This window comes from Rhamphochromis longiceps, linkage group LG23 (genome assembly GCF_057381845.1).
Source record: "Rhamphochromis longiceps isolate RC_006_pf linkage group LG23, R_longiceps_female_GT1.1, whole genome shotgun sequence".
NCBI classification, from domain to species: Eukaryota; Metazoa; Chordata; class Actinopteri; order Cichliformes; family Cichlidae; genus Rhamphochromis; species Rhamphochromis longiceps.
This window is the reverse complement of record NC_140578.1, coordinates 45,787,474-45,808,394: the sequence shown is the minus strand read 5'-3', so window position 1 is coordinate 45,808,394 and position 20,921 is coordinate 45,787,474. Positions and strand designations below refer to the sequence as shown.

The following is a 20,921-nucleotide window of genomic DNA, read 5'->3' as shown; positions in this document are numbered from 1 at the left end:
TGTCATCTGCAAATAATACTAATTTTAATATATCAGATGCCTTACAAATATCATTTATATAAATAATAAATAATTTTGGACCCAGTACAGAGCCTTGTGGAACACCACAAGCAATGTCCAAGCATGATGAGGAATGGACACCCAGCTTCACAAATTGTTTCCGGTCACTTAAATAATTTTTCACCCATTGCAGTACAACCCCCCTAATCCCATACCGTTCCAGTTTATTAATTAATATGTCATGATTGATTGTGTCGAATGCTTTCTTGAGATCCAGAAATACTCCAGCTGCATACTGTTTCTGATCTATAGCATTCGTAATCTCCTCAATTGATTCGATTAATGCCAGAGATGTTGATCTTTTTGATCTGAATCCATATTGACTGTCAGAGAGTAATTTATATTTATCTAAGAATTTGTCTAATCGTTTATTAAACAGGTTTTCTAGGATTTTGGAGAATTGTGGTAGTAAAGACACAGGCCTGTAATTTGTGAAGTGGCGTCTGTCCCCGGTTTTATACAGCGGCACAACTTTAGCTATTTTCATTTTGTTTGGCACTTTTCCCGTCTGAAATGATAAGTTGCAAATATATGTTAGAGGTCCTACAATTCCTTCAATGACCTTCTTGACGATTTTCATGTCAATATCATTACAATCAGTGGATGTTTTATATTTACACATGTGTACAATGTCAATTATTTCTTTTTCCTCCACTGATGTGAGGAACATTGAGTTAGGGTTCCTATCAATCAGGTTTTCACTACAGTCTACTGATGGCAGTGACTCAGGAATTTGTTCTGCCAGTTTTGGTCCAATATTTACAAAATAATGATTAAAGCTGTTGACCTTATCAGCAGTGTTTTCCATAATATTGCCATTATCGATAAAGTATTGTGGATAACTTTGTTGTCCAGAATTATTTTTAATGATACCGTTTAAAACATCCCATATTCCTTTCATATTATGTTTATTGTTGTTCAATATTTTACTATAATACTCCTTTCTACATACACGTATAATATTGGTCAACTTATTTTTGTATTTTTTATATTTATTTTCAGCTTCTTTTGTTCTTTGTTTTAGGTATTCCCTATAGAGTGTATTTTTCTTTTTACATGCATTTTGTAAACCCTTAGTGAGCCATGGTCTATCTGAATATTTGTGCTTTCTGTTGTATTTTATTGTTGGACAGTTTTTATCGTACAACTCCATGAATATTCTTAAAAATATGCCATATGCAATATCAATATCAGCTTCTTTGTACACATTGTCCCAGTCCTGATTTAATAGATCGTTCTTAAATGCAGTCATAGTTTCTTCTGTCTTTACACGTCTGTATCTCAGTTGTTCTTCATGCTGATTTTTCTTATAATTAGTGTCATAAACTGCAAAAACTGGTAGGTGATCACTGATGTCATTAATTAATATTCCGCTCACAATGTTGTTTTCCATATTGTTAGTGAAAATATTGTCAAGTAAGGTGGCACAATGTGGTGTAATTCTGCTAGGCCTGGTTATTTTAGGATGTAAACTCAAACTGTACATAGTGTTTAGGAATTCGTCGGTCATTTTATGCTTTTTTGGATTCAACAGGTCAATATTAAAATCACCACAGATAAACATAACTTTTTGATTTGTTTTAGAGAATATTTCCTCTATGAAGTCATTAAATACTTGAATACTAGAGCCAGGTGTTCTATATATACAGCTAATTATTACATTTTTTCTTTTTCCTTATAAATTTCAATTGTTATACATTCTAGTAAATTATCAATTACAGTTGTCATACTTTCTACCACCTTGTAGTTTAGGTTTTTATCCACATACACAGCTACTCCCCCTCCACTCTTGTTCCTTCTATTTACAAAATTCACTTCATATCCCTCCAGTCCAAAGTCCATTCCTTTCTCCGCATTGATCCATGTTTCAGAAATGGCAATAATTCCAAATGGATTTGTCAACTCATTTAGATATTCCTTTATATTGTTGAAGTTGGCATACAGACTTCTGCTATTAAAATGGATTATTGATAATTTATTTTCCGTGTTGATGGTGTGCTTAAACTGTTCATCAGTGAAGTAGCAGCAGTTACAGCTGATGTTGTAGAAGAAATTATTTTCCGGGTCTATATCCTTTTCTAAGTCTAGAACATTATGGTCTGTGTATCGAAATGTTCTCAGTTCCAGATTATCATAAAGAGAATTCCAATGAGTCATGTTGATATTGTTGCCGGATGCAGATGAAGTTCTTTTGGACTGTGCCATGTGTTGTGTTGTGTGTCACGTCACATGTGTATTCATACCTCCAGAGTAAGTTGACCTCAGTATTTGTCCAGCTCTTCCATATTTCTGATGACCAACACTTTGGCTTGTTCCGGTGTTCCATTGAGTTTAATGAATACTTTGCAGTTGGTGGTCCATGTATTTTGAATTTTTCCCTGTTTCTTCAAGTAACGTGCTTTCCTGGCAATGTCCGCATTTCTTTTTATCAGATGTTCGTTCATGAAGACATCGGATCCTTTCAGTTTCCTTCCTTGTTTTAACAGTGCTGTTTTCTGTTTTCTGTTTGCAAATCTCACAATGATGGCTGGTTTGTCACTGTCATTTTTTCGGGGTAGAGGGTGGCAAGCCTCAATGTTGTTATAATCCACTTCCACACCTTTGGACCGTAGAAAGGTAACCACTTGATGCTCCGTGGAGTTGACATCTTCCTCTCCTGGCCCTCCTACATTGTCAGTGGCGACCGCCCGGGCGTACCGGGGTTTGATGCGAAGCCCCGTGATGATAACATCGTTCATCCGGGTGTACTGCTCCAAATCCGCCACTCTGTTCTCCAGGTACGCCAGCCGCCGATCCTTCTCGGCGTTCTGGATGCGGAGAGCCTTAACTTCCTCGACCAGGTCCAGGATGGCTTTCTGCTGCAGTTTGACAGTAGAAATCTCCTCTGTCATAAACTCCAGCGACTTCTTAATATCGTCTCCTTCCTCGGCTGACAGAACTTTTTTCGGGCCCATGCTGAGAGACGCTCTCGTAGCTTTGCCGTGACGACCGGCTAGCTACTTCCCAGAATCCTTTGCGGTCCAATAACAGCCCCTCACGCTCAGTTGTTGGCATTTGCTCTTGCTCAGACCTCTACTCCGTGTTCTCTTCAGTATATATTTAATGCAAAGCTGGTTATATGATTCTAATGAACTAATAGTGCCATATTAAAATAATGAAACTAGAAGAGGAAAAAACATCCCCTTTTTATTCTACATTGTCACATGATATTTTTGGAGGAGGGCATTTTTCAACTTGGACAAATTATCAATAAAGTTTCAATCTCTGTTATACAATTTTATTTTTATTTATTTATATAGCGCCAAATCACAACAAAAGTCGCCTCAAGGCGCTTCATAGATACAGAGAAAAACCCAACAATCATATGACCCCCTATGAGCAAGCACTTTGGCGACAGTGGGAAGGAAAAACTCCCTTTTAACAGGAAGAAACCTCCGGCAGAACCAGGCTCAGGGAGGGGCGGGGCCATCTGCTGCGACCGGTTGGGGTGAGAGAAGGAAGACAGAATAAAAGACATGCTGTGGAAGAGAGACAGAGGTTAATAACAGATATGATTCAATGCAGAGAGGTCTATTAATACATAGTGAGTGAGAAAGGTGACTGGAAAGGAAAAACTCAATTCATCATGGGAATCCCCCGGCAGCCTACGTCTATTGCAGCATAACTAAGGGAGGATTCAGGGTCACCTGGTCCAGCCCTAACTATATGCTTTAGCAAAAAGGAAAGTTTGAAGCCTAATCTTAAAAGTAGAGATAGTGTCTGTCTCCCGAATCCAAACTGGAAGCTGGTTCCACAGAAGAGGGGCCTGAAAACTGAAGGCTCTGCCTCCCATTCTACTTTTAAATACTCTAGGAACAACAAGTAGGCCTGCAGAGTGAGAGCGAAGTGCTCTAATAGGGTGATATGGTACTACAAGGTCATTAAGATAAGATGGGGCCTGATTATTTAAGACCTTGTATGTGAGGAGCAGGATTTTGAATTCAATTCTGGATTTAACAGGAAGCCAATGAAGGGAAGCCAAAACAGGAGAAATATGCTCTCTCTTTCTAGTCCCTGTCAGGACTCTTGCTGCAGCATTTTGGATTAGCTGAAGGCTTTTCAGTGAGTTTTTTGGACATCCTGATAATAACGAATTACAGTCGTCCAGCCTGGAAGTAATAAATGCATGAACTAGTTTTTCAGCGTCACTCTGAGACAGGATATTTCTAATTTTAGAGATGTTGCACAAATGGAAGAACGCAGTCTTACATATTTGTTTAATATGTGCATTGAAGGACATGTCCTGCTCAAAAATGACTCCAAGGTTCCTCACAGCGTTACTGGAGGCCAAGGTAATGCCATCCAGAGTAAGAATCTGCTTAGATACCATATTTCTAAGCTTTTCAGGGCCGAGTACAATAACCTCAGTTTGATCTGAATTAAGAAGTAGAAAGTTAGCGGCCATCCAGGTCTTTATGTCTTTAAGACATTCCTGCAGTTTAACTCATTGGTGTGTGTTATCTGGCTTCATGGACAGATAGAGCTGGGTATCATCTGCATAGCAGTGTAAATGTATGCTATGTCTTCTAATGATACTGCCTAAGGGAAGCATGTATAGTGTAAACAGAATTGGTCCTAGCACTGAACCCTGTGGAACTCCATAATTAACCTCAGTGTGTGAAGAGGACTCTCCATTTACATGAACAAACTGGAGTCTGTTAGATAGATATGATACACACCACTGCAGCACAGTACCTGTAATACCTACAGCATGTTCTAATCGCTCTAATAGGATATTATGGTCGACAGTATCGAACGCTGCACTGAGGTCTAGCAGGACAAGCACAGAGATGAGTCCACTGTCTGAGGCCATAAGAAGATCATTTGTAACCTTCACTAAAGCTGTTTCTGTGCTGTGATGAGCTCTGAAACCTGACTGAAACTCTTCAAATAAACCATTCCTCTGCAGATGATCTGTTAGCTGTTTGACAACTACTCTTTCAAGGATTTTTGATATGAAAGGAAGGTTGGAGATTGGCCTATAATTAGCTAAGACTGCTGGGTCTAGAGATGGCTTTTTGAGTAAAGGTTTAACTACAGCCAGCTTGAAGGCCTGTGGTACATAGCTGATTATTAGAGATAGGTTGATCATATTTAAGATCGAAGAATTAATTAATGGCAGGACTTCTTTGAGCAGTTTTGTAGGAATGGGGTCTAAAAGACAGGTTGATAGTTTGGAGGAAGTAATTATTGAAGTTAACTCAGAAAGATCAATTGGAGAAAAAGAGTCTAACTTAACATCAATGGTACTAAGAGTAGCTGTAGATAATATTACATCTGTGGGATGATTACTGGTAATTTTTTCTCTAATGATAAAAATTTTATTTGTGAAGAAGTTCATGAAGTCATTACTAGTTAACGTTAAAGGGATTGTTGGTTCAAAAGAGCTCTGACTTTTTGTCAGCCTGGCTACAGAGCTGAAGAGAAACCTGGGGTTGTTCTTATTTTCTTCAATCAGTGATGAATAGTAAGATGTTCTGGCTTTGCGGAGGGCTTTCTTATAAAGAAGAAAACTATTTCTCCAGGCTAAATGATGATCCTCTAAATTTGTGACACGCCATTTCCTCTCCTGATTACGAGTCATCTGCTTTAGGGTACGTGTTTGAGAATTATATAAATGCCACTTGTTTTGCACATATTCAACTCTGTATATTTTATATATTTTATTATTATTATTATTATTATTATTATTATTTTTTACTATTTAATTTGTAAAAATGTGTATACACACACACATACACACACACACACACACACACACACACACACACGTAGGAAAATATTTAGTATACACATCCAGAAATGCATACACTATTATATATTGTACATATATTTATTAGTTTCAGGTTGGCCATTCTTGTATTTTGCTCGTTTGTGTTGTTGTGTTTGCACATCTCTGTTGCTTGTGGGGCTCGCACACAAGAATTTCACTCGCATGTGCTGTGCCAGTGTGCCTGCACATGTGATGTGACAATAAAAGTGATTTGATTTGATTTGATTTGAATTATACCACGCAGTCAAATACTTCTGATTAGAGACCTTAGTTTTCACAGGCGCTACAGTATCCAGAGTCGTACGTAGTGAGGAGGTAAAATTATTAACAAGATAATCTTAAGTGCAAAAGCTTACGGCACCTGGTATTCCCAGGCGGTCTCCCATCCAAGTACTGACCAGGCCCGACCCAGCTTGGCTTCCGAGATCAGACGAGATCGGGCGTGTTCAGGGTGGCGTGTAACCCATTTATTGGGATTTAAAAAACAATTTAGAGTGAAGGATATTGATTAGTTTCTACTTTTTTTAATAGCTGCACATGACAACACAGTTATAATGCATACTTAATGCTGCAATATTCACGTCATAAACAATTGTGAGTCTTTGCACAAAAACATCTACAGGTGCTCTGTGCATGTACAGTGATATTGATGTAACGCTTGAAGAATTTGACATTACTACATGAGCGGAAGAGCTCTTTGCGCAAGACTCACTAACCATCCTATTGGAAAATGAGCTTAAAGAGTGCCTCACATCCGTTTCAACATTTAAACTGTCATTTGTGTGTTGAAGTGCAAAAGCTTACGGCACCTGGTATTCCCAGGCGGTCTCCCATCCAAGTACTGACCAGGCCCGACCCAGCTTGGCTTCCGAGATCAGACGAGATCGGGCGTGTTCAGGGTGGCGTGGCCGTAAGCGAGGGACTGCTTCACAAACAGCCTCTTTATACATGCTGTGATGACACAGTCATGCTTACGTTTTTTTAATGTCCTGTATATAAGTTGAATTGTCCAAAGCACAAAAATGTTGCACTTCCAAATGGTCCTAACACACTGTGTGCTCTGTGTCACTTTAACACTGTGCTGTGAGAAACGAACATGTGTTATTATGGTGACGTTACCGCGGGAAAAGCATTTTTGCAGCTCAGCGTTGAAGCTGCAGTTCGCAAAAAAGGTTTGCATGTTTTCCCTGTAACATGTGAAGCTTAGCACAATACTATATTTTAAAGTGCGTGACATTTGCCAAGTATAAAAGGTCTTTTATAGCGGGCTTCTCTGGCTTACGGCCATACCACCCTGAACACGCCCGATCTCGTCTGATCTCGGAAGCTAAGCAGGGTCGGGCCTGGTCAGTACTTGGATGGGAGACCGCCTGGGAATACCAGGTGCTGTAAGCTTTTGCACTTCCACACACAAACTGCAGAGGGCGCCGCTGCTCACTCAGTGGAGGCAGCTTCAGGAAAAGCTTCATGACAACGCTTGTAGGAGCCATATGAGTTGTTTCCGTCTAAGTGGGTTGGTTTAAATGGACTCACTGTATTGGTGCATGGGTGTTCAGACAGAACGTCACACTAAGATTAATAACATTAAAAAGGTCATAAAGATTATTAAAGAATTAAAGCAATCTGAGGATATTGTTTCCACTGTTCAGGCTCAGTTAGAGAATTTGTCTGTGTTGCTTAATGAGGCGACTCATCTGCAGGAAACCTTGCTTCCTTTGCTTCCTCAAGAAGAGCAAGAAAAACAAACTGCTTGGTTTATAAGTGTGCGAGCACATAATACTGAGTTTATGGAAGAGATAAAGAAATGGCTTCATGTTGCAAAGGGAAACCCTCAGAGTGAAAAAATCAGGTGTCTGAGCTTGATTTGCCACATTTAAATCCACCTGGTGTTGATTCCTCTGATCCATTACCTGCTGGAAATGGTTCTGGTGTTTCTAGGCACACCGTTAGTAAAGGTGCTGCGATAGATGATGTTAATCCAAGTGATAGCATCTCTAATGTTGGAAACAAAAGTTGTAGGAAAAGCAAATCATCACTCAGTGGCTCAATGGTTTCATCTGCCTTGTCAGCACGCATAATGGCAGAAGCTGACATGGCTGCCCTTCTTGTTCGACAGAGGTTGTTGAAAGAGAAGCATGCTTTGGAAGAACAAGAAATACAGCTTAAGAAAAGAAAGGAGCTGCTTGACTTAGAAACTGAAATAGCAGCCTCAGCAGCAAAGGTGAATGTTTTAAAAACTTCTGAAATGTCCCGAGTCTCAAGTGCTGTTAATGTTAAATCGGATGGAATGAATTCGTATTTAGAACGAGAGCAGGGGCGTTTAGGCGTTTTAAATCCTAATGCTCCGACGTTCAAACCTGTGTTACCAGAGCAACCATATTAGGGTGTTGATGCAGGTGATCATCAAGCGCAGGTATTGGATGTTAGGCCCAAGGTTAAAAATACTTTTCAGCCTAAGGTCATTTCCTTGGAAAAGTCAGAGACAAAGTTACATCAAGTATTTCCAGGTGCAGTTTCAGCTACTCAAATGATTTCGCAGTCTCACACACAATCAGAACCTCTTACACATACAGTGCAAGGTGGTGAGGGTCATGATCATCTAGTCACAGTTTTGAAGAAACAGAATGAAATTACAACTTTATTAGCTGAGCAGCAGTCTCTGTTTTTGTTACCAAGACGTGACATTCAGTTATTTGATGGCAATCCTTTGCAATATCAAACATTTATGAGAGCTTTTGAGCACATGGTGGAGAGTCAAGCTCACAGTGCTAAGGATTGTTTATATTTTCTCGAGCAATACACTAGAGGCCATCCCAGAGAAATGGTCCGAAGCTGTCAGTATATGCCTGTTGAGTATGGATATGCTAAAGCTAAATCTTTGCTCCAGGAGAACTTTGGCAATTCGCTGAAAATTGCTGCTGCCTACATTGAAAGGGTCAGTAAATGGCCACCTATAAAATCTGATGATGTGAAGGCTTTGCAGGAATATGGATTTTTACTAAGGCAATGTTGTAATGCAATGGGAGACGTGGAGTCCTTGCATGAGTTGGATGTCTCTGCTAATATGCAAGCAGTTATAAAGAAGTTGCCTTATAAGCTCAGGGATAAGTGGAGGCATGTCGTCTGCGATCTGCAGGGGAGGTTTCAACGTAAGGTGGTTTTTTGCGATGTTGTTGAGTTTGTTGAAAGGCAAGTTAAGATTGCAAGTGATCCATTGTTTGGAGATATACAAGATCCTCCGACAGCCATCAGAAAAGAGGCGAGGAATAGTAAGTCTCAGTTTTACCCTAAGGCTAAGCGGAGTAGTTTTGCTACTACTGTGGCCAAGGAGGGAGAGAACCACCAGATGAAGGTCCTTCATGTGCGGTGCAAAGCAGTGGTGTTACTGGGGCCGGTGAGCAAAATAGTGCTCTGTCCATAATACCAGTTAGAGGACAAGAAAGGTAATCAGTCACTGATAACCTATGCTTTTCTAGATCCTGGGAGCTCAGCTTCATTTTGTACGGAAGCGCTCATGAATAGACTGAATCTTTCAGGAAGGAAAACTGGCATTCTTTTGCAGACAATGGGTCAGGAGAAAATGGTCAGTAGCTATGTGGTTTCAGATTTGGAAGTAGCTGGTTTGGATTTAGATCACTACTGTGACTTGCCTGACTTATTTACTCAGAAAAGCATGACTGTTCATCAACGTAATATTCCCCGACAGGAAGATCTCGACAGATGGCCACATTTGCGCCATATTAACATACTGGAGATAAATTCCGGGGTAGACCTGTTGATCGGGACCAATGTGCCCAAGGCTTTAGAGCCATGGGAGGTTGTTAGAAGTCAAGATGGCGGTCCCTATGCAGTAAAAACTATGCTGGGTTGGACGGTGAATGGTCCTCTCAGAGAGGATTGTAATACTGACATTTTTGATGTGAGTGTTAATAGGATTTCCGTGGCAAGATTGGATGAACTGTGGGAACGTCAAATGAAGACTGACTTTCCAGAATGTATTCAGGATGAGCAGTTGGGTTTGTCTAGAGAAGACCAGCAGTTTATGAAGTCAGTGATGGATTCTGCTAAGTTGGTTGATGGTCATTACACCATTGGTTTACCTTTTAGGTGCAATCAGGTAAACATGCCAAATAATAGGAAGGCTGTAGAACAGCGAGCTCTGAGCCTTAAACGAAAGTTTATTAGGAATGGTTCATTTCACGACGATTACACCAGTTTTATGACTGAAATCATTTCTAAAGGGTATGCAGAGAAGGTGCCTGTTGAAGAATTCGATCGCTGTGATGAAGGATTGTGGTATATTCCACTCATGGGGTGTATCACCCACAGAAGAAGAAGTTGCGAGTTGTCTTTGATTGTGGTGCTTCGTTTCAGGGAGTGTCTCTGAATGGACAACTTCTGGAAGGCCCAGTTCTCACTAGCTTGCTAGTTGGGGTCATAACCAGATTCCGAAAAGAACATGTGGTGCTCATGGCAGACATTGAATCCATGTTTTATCAGGTCAGAGTACAAAGAGATGACTCAGATCTGTTAAGGTTTCTGTGGTGGCCAGACGGAGATCATAGTCAGGATCTGGTGGAATATAGAATGAAAGTACACCTCTTCGGAGCTACTTCATCCCCAAGTTGTGCGAATTTTGCCTTGAGGAAATGTGCAGAGGACAACAGAGATCATTTTAGACTAGAGGTTGTCAACAATGTTTTACATAGTTTCTATGTGGATGATTGCCTTATCTCTGTTGGTTCTGAAGAGGAGGCAGTGCGGCTCTATCAGGAACTTGTTGCTCTTTGTGCTAAAGGAGGCTTTAAGCTCACAAAATGGGTTAGCAACAGAAGAGCAGTACTTGCTGCCATACCTCAACAGGAACGATCCAAGGAGGTTAAGGATTTGGATTTGCATAGTGATGTGTTACCGGTAGAGAGAGTACTGGGTGTACAGTGGTGTATCCAATCAGATGCATTTAAGTTTAAGATCACACTGAAAAACAAACCTCCCACAAGGAGAGGGATATTGTCCCTTGTGAGCTCGATCTACGATCCATTAGGGTTTTTGGCACCTGTGGTGCTGCCTGCTAAGTTGATCCTTCAGAAACTGTGCAGAAGTCATTGGGGTTGGGATGATGTGTTGCCAGTTACTGTTGAACAAGAATGGACAGTTTGGCTAAATGATCTTTGCCTTCTTGCAGATTTTAAGGTCGACCGGTGCCTTAAACCTTCTGATTTTGGAGACGTTGCTTCTGCTCAGTTACATCACTTCGCAGATGCAAGCGAGGAGGGTTATGGCACAGTCACTTATCTGCTGTTGCGCAGCACCCAGAATCAAGTGCATTGTGCATTTATAATGGGTAAAGCAAGAGTGGCTCCATTGAAACAAACTTCCATTCCTCACATGGAATTGACAGCTGCCTTAGTTGTGAGTAGAATGGATAAGATGTGGAAAAAAGAGCTGCAAATGCATTTGCAGGAGTCAGGATTCTGGACTGATAGTACCTCTGTGTTAAGGTATATCAGCAATGAAACCTCAAGGTTTAAGGTGTTTGTAGCAAACCGAGTGACCGAGATACTTAAAGTGTCCAAACCTTCTCAGTGGAAATATGTTAATACATCATGTAATCCTGCTGATCTAGCCTCTAGGGGAGTTAAGGTGCAAACCTTTTTGAAGGATGATTCTTGGTTGCCAGGGCCAAAGTTTCTTGCTGAACCAGAAATTAATTGGCCAGTGAACCTTGATTTTGGAAAGATCTCCATAAATGATCCAGAGATTAAAATGACAGTTTTAGTCAATGCTGTTGATGCAAATGAATGCAAGAATGGTGCGATGAAGTTCATTACTTATTTTTCTTCGTGGACTCGTCTAAAAAGGATGGTTGCATGGGTTCTTAGATTCAAAGATTTGTTGCAGGAACTTAGTAAAAGGAGGAAACAGCTGGAAGAGAGCTTTGCGTCTAGCGTTACTAAGGGAAATCTTGAGGAAAAGCTTAAAAGAGAGTTGCAAACTGTCAAGGACCATGCTGCTAAAGGATTTCTCTCGGTAAAAGAACTTAACAGGGCTGAGAATGTAGTTCTTTGCTTTTGCCAACGGAGGAGATATGCCGATGAGATCAGTAGATTGCAGAGGGGTGAAAGGGTGAAGAAGAGTAGCGAGCTCTATAGACTTAATCCTAAGCTTGAGAATGGTGTGTTGAGAGTGGGAGGTAGGCTTAGTAGAGCCTGAAGATGCAAGGCATCCCGCAATTATAGCCAGGGATCTGCATATTTCTGACCTAATACTTCAACATGTACATCAGAAAATAGGGCATGGTGGACGTAACCACATGCTGTGCGAATTGCGGCAAAGGTATTGGGTTCCAGGTGCAAGCATTGCCATAAGGAGGATTTTGGCTAAATGCATAGTGTGTCGCAGACTTCATGCAGCATCAGGATATCAGATGATGACAGACCTTCCACAAGATCGCATCTCACCCGATGAACCTCCATTTTCTTGGGTTGGAGTGGATTGTTTCGGACCTTTTCAAGTTAAGCATGGAAGGTGTGAAGTAAAGAGATATGGAATTATCTTTACATGCCTGGCTGTGAGAGCTGTGCATTTGGAGGTGTTGCCATCTTTGAGCACAGATTATTTTATTAATGCGCTTCGTCGATTTATATCAAGGCGAGGTCAGGTATTGGAGATACGATCGGATAATGGTACAAACTTTGTGGGTGGTGAACGTGAGTTGAAAGAGGCAGTGGAAGGATGGAATCAGGCACAGATTCATGAGATGCTGCTGCAAAAGGGCATAAAGTGGATCTTTAATCCTCCTGCTGGTTCCCATCATGGCGGTGTTTGGGAACGTCTCATAAGGTCTGTCAGGAAGGTGTTAAATTCCATTTTGAAAGTGCAGAATTTGGACGAAGAAGGCCTTTGTACAGTTCTTTGTGAGGCAGAGGCTATTGTGAACAGTAGACCAATAACTAAAGCCTCTACTGATCCTAATGATTTGGAGGCCTTGACTCCTAACCATCTGTTGCTGCTTAAGACCAAGCCATTGATACCACCAGGAGTGTTTCAGAAGGGGGACGTGTATGGACGACGTCGATGGAAGTAAGGCAAGTACAGTACATGTCTGACCTGTTCTGGAAGCGCTGGGTTAAGGAGTACCTGCCTCAGCTTCAAGAGCGTCAGAAGTGGCAGAGAATCGGACGGAACTTCATTCCTGGGGATGTGGTTATCGTTGTCGATGGTTTTGCGCCTCGTAACTCTTGGGTGACTGGAAGGATTGTGGAAGCAATTTCTGACAGTAAAGGACTTGTACGTCGGGTTCGTGTTAAAACAAAGACTGGTTATTTGGACAGGCCGATCACTAAAGTGTGTCTTCTACAGGAAGCAGAAGAGTCATGAAAATTGACTTTTTTCAAATATCTATTTGCATTAATGTATATTTGTTTATTATGAATTGAAATTGTATCTTTGAATGTTTGATAAAGGATAGACCATGTTTATCAATATGTCTCCTACCTGGTAAGTATGATGTAATTATTGCTCTAAAATAATTAGGGGCCGGTATGTAGGAGCCATATGAGTTGTTTCCGTCTGACTAAGTGGGTTGGTTTAAATGGACTCACTGTATTGGTGCATGGGTGTGGGTCGTGTCGCATGGGTGTGGTATAAGATAAATGTGGTTGCACTCACTTGTTCACAGCACCTGATGTGATGAGCAGAAGGTAGGGTGAGCACGAGGCAAAACTTTCTGTTGACCACAACATACCGCAACATGATCGTAATATTATCGCAATATGAATGCAAATTGAACACAACGTGATCGCAATTGATAGCAGCTTGAATGATTGTGATATATTTGGACTGTAACTTGATGGTGTTTGTATATTTGTGCACTAATTGATGCCATAGACCAGTTTGTAATTTTGACATAGTAGCTAGTGCAGTTATTCGTAAGTTGCAGTTATTTGTTTGTGCAGTCTGTGAGTTTGTTTGACAGTTAATCCCATATGCTGATTTGTGGTTCGGACAGTTGCATGCGGAAATAAAGAAGCAAATGATACAGAAGTGTATTTTGTGCGTTAATTGTTGCGCATCATCGGTGTCTTCATGTTTAGCCTGCCGCGGCCATTGGTTGGAAGAGCCGCAACACTCAGAGTTTTATTGTTGCTAACATTTCTTATAGATAGCACAGATAGTGCCCCACAGCAGTAATCACTCATGTCTAGATATTCCTGTTAAAAGGGAGTTTTTCCTCCCCACTGTAACATGGCAAACATAGCAAACGAATAATCCAGCTGAAGCTTCAGACAGCCGTCAGACAGTGAAACACTGCCATCTGCTGGACTCGAATAACAAAGACGCTGCTTTGACGGGTGAGGGAGTTTCAACAAGTCTGCAACGACTCAAGCATCAAACTACAGAACTATTATAGCGGACATGGTGCTCTAATGACTGCTTCATTAACGCAGGTCAGAAAGGATCAAACATATCAATAAATTATAAAACACAAAACGTCTCTTATTGCCCAGGGCTCAGGAAGTGAGTGTGTTCCTTATAGCCTATTAAACCTTAGCAGGTTATTTTGATGTGTTACAGATGAAACGGCTATCCAGTAACATTCAGCTACAAAAATGCTTTTTTATAATTACTTTTTTACAGCTTCGCACTTTTACACAAGTTTTATCATCAGTGTCACAATGGCTGCTGCTAAAATTGAGTACAAGATATTTGTTGGCCTGATTAAAAGGTCTTGATGCGTGCTCAATCATCCAGGGAAGTAAATCTCCAAAAGCTGATTCTGTTCTTCTGGACGTAGCGTTTTCAGTCAGAGAAACCAGCCGACTGAAGGAACAATGGGCTGGGAGGTCAGTTCCTTAATCATGATTATGCAAATTCTCATGACCATTGATCAACAACCACTGATCAATGGTCTTGAGTACCATTCACAGAGAGTTGGAGAATGGCTGCAATCACAGCATTGTAAGATGGTGACAGATGTACCCTTAGGCCCCCTCCTTGATTCAGAGAGGGTCTTTCCCTTTTCACGTAAATGGCCTCCTTGACTCCGCCCTCAAACCAGCGTTCATTGTAGTTATTGTTGACAATCACATTGTATCGTGTAACCATCCAGCTCACATATTCAATGTAAATGATTTGTTGAACTCAAGACATGATGAATGTTCCTGCATTAAAACACATCCAGCCTAGTGTTCTCACTCTCCCTAAATGGATCTGTTACATTAGTGATATGTGGGAGTTGTGTTTCAGTCTTTTCCACATGAGGACATTTACATTTAGTTTTTGCTTTACTGATGAGTGGCTGGTTAACCTGCAGTGGTTGAAGTATGTGTCGGTCGTCTGGAAGAGTAGGTGTAGAAGACGTCTTTAATGAATGTAATGCTCTGAAGGTGTCAGCGATTACTGTGAATTCATTATAAAAGTGGATTTCAGTGAATAAAGACAGGCCCTCATGGTGAAGCTCAGGTGTCCATAAAGTGTAACAGGAGAGCTGTGTCATACTTTCAGATATTTTACATGAGCCAGTCTTTCAAAAATTACATAAATAAATAATTCATTCATTAATCCACAGGAAACACAATGCTCATATCTGAAAGTAAACTCTGATATATATCCCCGACTAGAGTTAGTACTAAATAAAGGATCGCCCCAAAATGACTAAATATATAAAGACACTCTCCAGAAGAAGAAGTTAAAGGGATTTTATTTATTGTACAAGCAATATCTTCATAAGAATTACAAATTCTGCAGACATATTACCTTCTTACTGAACCTGTATAACTCACACACAGACGTGTCTGCTGCTTATCTTTGTTCAAACATGATGTTTTATCTTCTCTTCAAAACACATTACTCATCTTTCTGGCATCGTGTTACATGAAAACACCTGCATTCTACCTGTGTCATTGTACCACAAAGACAATGATTGCAACACTGTGCTTGCAAAATAGAAGAAATAAGACGACCAGCAAATACATCAAAGATGGTAAAAGTGATTCCATCTTTGTGTCTCCTCCCATTGTTTCCCCAGTCTGTCTAGTTCCCATATTCCCAGGACACCGCTGGACAACAAGTGGGTATTCCAAGACTGAGAGACAGCCAGAGTTGGCAAAAGATCAGACATTCTTAAGTAGAAGTAAAAATACTATTGTTCCAGTGAAACTTAAAGTACTGATTCAACTTCATTACTCAGCTAAAGCAAAAAAGTACAGGCTCGAAGCGCTTACAGAGAAAAGCATACAACAGAATGCTGATCGCGGCAGTAACACACACTTGGAGGAGAGGCTCCAGCCGTCCATTCCAGCCCTATCCCTAACATTAACTCTAACCATAACTTTAACCTTAACCCTATCAGGTCTTGTTTTACAAAGCAATTCATGATTAGAACAAAAAACACATTTACACATACCGATGATCTGTCACATAGCATCGTTACCTGTTGGGATGAGAACGTGTTTGTTTCCAGAGCACCACAAATTGGGGTGTCTGTAGCTCAGGTAGAGCAGGAAACCTACTAATCAGAAAGTTGCTGGTTCAATCCCCGCCTGCATGCCAAATATCCTTGGGCAAGATGCTAACCCCAAGTTGCTCTCCGATGCATCCATCGGGAGGATGAATGCGTATTAATGTTAGATAGAAAGCACTTACAGAGAAAAAGCATAGAAAAAAGTGAGTGCATGAATGAGGCAAGTTGTAGAGAGTAGAAAGGTTTTATACAAGAACCAGTTCATTTACCGTTATATTTTAGTTTTATTTTCAGTTCTGTACTTTTTACATGTAATATTGATTCATTAGATTGACTACATGTATTAGACCTAACTTGCGGACAGCAAATTTAAACAACCGTAATAATTTATTTTCAGCGTCTGAAATATTTATTTAGTTTGTTTTTTGTTTTCTTTTTGGCTCCTGATATTAGTCAACTACCATTTGTCAATGTTGAACTAATAATGAATCTAAGAAAAGGTATTTGTCACGGTTGGCCAGCGTCAACCGTGGGGATGTGAGGAAGGAGGAGCCAGGCACGGAGCTCTGAATGCAAGCAGTGCGTTTATTTACAATAAATGGAAAATAACAATAAATCCGCAGTGCGTTCCCGACTCCCATGAAATGTCCTCTTCCCAGTGCTAGTGTTCCTTGTCTCCGCTCCTCAGTGTCTGAGCACCCCGTGCTCACTGCCCTCTCGTCTCCACGCTTCTCCTGGGGAGATAACAAACAGGCAGCCGTAAGACACATACAATGCGGCAGACTATCCGTACTGACTGGCCGAGAGACTAACGTGAAGTCACGCAATGATCCAGCGTCAGAGAGAGCGCCGCCGCATTCTTAAGTAGCTCCTCCGACAAGGCTTGATCAGCTGTGTGATGGTCTTCAGGTGTGGCCAACCACCTGGCAGGGCCACACCCACCAGGCCTGAAGGTGCCTGTAAACAGGTGCTCTCAGAAACTCCGGCATCCACACACAAACACAGATATACCTGCAAGCAGGGAGAACGAGGGACAGCACACCAAAAACACACATGTCCATAACTGCTGGGTCGTTTAGACTCCTGAGCTGTGCACGAGGGGTCGACCACCCACTGGAAGGCCGGGCACTCGTTTTCAACCGTAATATACCTGATGTGCTCAGGTAACCTGTAGCGCCATGAAACCACTGTCACACCAGGGCGCATAAAAAATGATGCTTTAAGAGACTGATGGGATCGGGCAGCAGGGAAAACATCCACAAAATGCTACCTTCAGTTTGACTCCCTAAGACTACCTAAACTAAGTAGAGTCATTACATGCTTGTTAAAAGCAAACTCTCATATAGTTTTTAATGTGCTTCTTTCATTACAATGACTAGATAAAGAATGTGGCCCTGTCTCTATTTAACACTGGCTACCCCAAAATGTTTCCAAACCTTCAACCGTAACTTTCAATGAGAGATTTTTAGATACGGTTATTGAAGCTGTGGGGTTAATTTTTTAAGTAACACGAGACGAGAGGCAGTAGCATACATACAGAGCATCAGTGATAGAAAGCTAGGCTAACATAGGGTAGCTACCTGTTCAAGGAGAAACATGTATAGGCCCATCTCAAGTGCCAGTGAACATCTAAATGATTCAGGGAAGACTTTGGAGAAAGTGCTGTGGGGAGATGAAACGAAATTCCAATTATGTGGCTTTAACTGACCTTTTGAAATAGGAGTGTGATGCAAAGAATAGCATCCCTGCAGTCAAGCAGAGAGATGGAAACATTATGATGTGGGCTACAGGACGACTTAGTCGGGGTTCCAAGCAGTCAGGAAATGTGACATCGTCAGACTGCAGGCCACGGATTGGCTTGTCAGTCGCGGCACTCAATGAGTCATGAGACGGTGTCTTTCACTAAAATCAAAACTGCAGTTTTTTTAAAACCCTCCAGACATCAGTACTGTAGAAAATCTGTGGAGGGAGCTGAAGTTTCAACTTTCCAAGTGGCAGTCAAGAAACTTACAGGATTTAGAGAGTTTCTGTAAGGAGCAGAGGGTTAATGTTTGTGTGTCCTCACTGTAAAGACTGCAGGTTACTGGAGCGTGTCGTGTCATGTTTCCTGTTGCTCTGAGGTGCATCCAACAAATACACAATTCATTTACCACTAATAATAACACCTCCCCCACTTAAGTGTGTTCAACAGGAAGCTAAAAGTTGTTAGCTGTTAAAGTGTTCAAAAAACAGCAGGAGCTCGGTGTGAGGCCACAGTGGGCCAAAAAACACAAGGTGACCTCCAGCAAGGACAAAATGTATCTGGACGTCTCTGTGAGCATCTGTCTCACTGTGTAAGTGTAGCACAGTGTCTGTGTGTGCATGGCTGGGCAAGAGAGACAGCACAACTGAAAGCCAGCACTCAGACGAGGACCCGGTGCATCGTCTGTCTCATCTCAGCCAGTTTACTTACAAACTCTTTAAGTTTGAATTTTAAAGCTGACAATGTGCACAGGGCAGTGATATTTAAAATGAAGGTAAACTATTCCAATCTCTGCAGCCCCAATTGTGTATCTCACACACACTAAGTTCTCCTCCTGCCTTCAGCCCAACCGTTGAGCGCGATGACAAATAGAGCCGCAGAATTTTGCTGCTGTGTAATTAAATTGAGACGTGGGGTCAAAATTCCCACCTAGATTGAGTGAGATGAAATAGAAATCGGCTCTCCTCTAACTGACTTTATAGAAATAATTACATCAGCTGCATTTATAACTGTTATTAAATAACAGCAGCACACGAGAACTAAAGTGTAATCCCAGCACATTTCGCTTCGCTTGCACTGATTCTTTAGAGATGACGACCGTGGTGGGTAATTAAGGGCAAACAATATACAAGTCGCGTGAAAAATGGAGGCTGCATTACCTTTCCAAAGCTTCCTTTCCCGATGGCCCGCAGTATCTGGAAGTGGTCAAAGTTTACTGTGGAGAAAATGAGAAGCAGTTAGTGAGAACGTGTCAGTTTGAGCTGAGCTATAAAACAGGGAACATGACATGTACAGCACTGTGCAAAAGTCTTGAGCCATCCCTCATTTGCTTCCAGGGATCCGGACTTCCCTGTAATCTTTAAAGTGGTATTAACCCTTGTGTGGTGTTCGTATTTCTGTTACTCAGCCAGTGTTCATGGGTCTGGTGGACCCGCTAGAGTTTTGGCTTTCCAAATTAACACTATCAAACAATTTTATGTTAAATTACTCAACAGATGTTTACTTCATCCCAATTACAAGACATATGAACAGCAAACATGGTTAATTTTTTCCCTTTACCTTTGTTAGATCACATTTATGAATTAATGTGCTTCTCGTTTTTCTTTTATATAAAATGTTATAAATAAATCAGTTATAATCAAGTGGAGTGAGTGGAAAGACACAACACATTTACACGTGAAAAAATAATTAATTGTTTAATTTTTCTTTTGAAAAAAACTGAACACGGGTCTCACAGACCCGAACACCATACAAGGGTTAAGGAATAGCTCTCCAGGCTTTTTAAAGTGTTTCTGATTTTTAATCCAGGGCTTGTATTTGACCACTTTTTGTCTGTTAAGACCCTTCACACTAATCTCTGAAACATTCAAACATAAACAGACACCTAAGTCACGGAAAGGACCAGAAAACTTAACAAAGAACCAATTTTAAATTGTATCTGTACACATTTACTTGCAGCCTATTACAAAAAAAACAAAACCCCACATCATTTGTTCTCACTTCTTTAGTTGAAGAATGCAGTTAATAACACCGTTAACACAGACTGACCTGGCAAAACACGAAAAAATAAGGGGGTGGTTCAAGACTTTTGCTCGGTACTGTATGAGAAATGGAAATGTGCACTTCACAATGTATCGCTGCACTTCGGCAGTACTGTGAAGATCAAATGTTTTTTCCTTCCCGATGCATGTGAAAGGTTAAGACTTACATCTCCAAATGTACTGGAACTGATTTGAACCAGAGGACTCAGCCACACTGTTACTATGTACTGCATAAACACATTTACCGATGAAGGTAAAGCAGACGCTGTCCTGACTGTGTGGCTAAATTTTGTGCTGAAAGCATCAAATCAATTGAATATGATTAACTTGCTATGAGAGGTTTTTACTCCAAGTGTGACTTTTTCTGGCTTCATACACCTTTCAGGGTCAAATTCAAGCACTTTGTAAGCACGTTTAATGTCCATTTTCAACATTTTCCAGCACATTACCATAAAAAGGATGCATATTTCACTTCGCATCACCTGAGTAAGACCACGTGAAAGGCCAAATGAATAAGTCTTCTCATCAGATATTGATGCTTCTTTCTTATGTGACACAAAAAACAGGAGGAGACAGATCTTTGCTTGTGTTGTTTTTAAGTTCATTCATTCAAAACTAACTGTAAGACGCTTAACTACATTGCAGTCTGTGTTATTGTTGTAGACCTAATTATCACCTTTAAAGTGTTTGTGCTAATAACATCATGTAGAGTAAGACAGGCATAGAGAACAGCACTGACTGGGAGAGGCTTTGAACAGATGACATACTCAGATCAATTCAACACTTTAGACTTTAAAAATG

At 40.9% G+C, this 20,921-nt stretch overlaps 2 non-coding genes and 1 pseudogene across 2 annotated transcripts; 1 reads left to right on the top strand and 2 right to left on the bottom strand.

Moving 5' to 3' along the window:
• Positions 1 to 6,221: 6,221 nt before the first annotated feature.
• LOC146642897 (5S ribosomal RNA) lies at positions 6,222 to 6,336 on the bottom strand (annotated as a pseudogene).
• A 333-nt stretch (positions 6,337 to 6,669) lies between these two features.
• Positions 6,670 to 6,788, bottom strand: LOC146642896 (5S ribosomal RNA). The gene has a single exon (XR_014909820.1). It is a non-coding gene; the product is annotated as a 5S ribosomal RNA (ribosomal RNA).
• Positions 6,789 to 7,148: 360 nt separating this feature from the next.
• LOC146642895 (5S ribosomal RNA) lies at positions 7,149 to 7,267 on the top strand. Its single transcript, XR_014909870.1, has one exon. It is a non-coding gene; the product is annotated as a 5S ribosomal RNA (ribosomal RNA).
• The last annotated feature ends 13,654 nt before the right edge of the window (positions 7,268 to 20,921 follow it).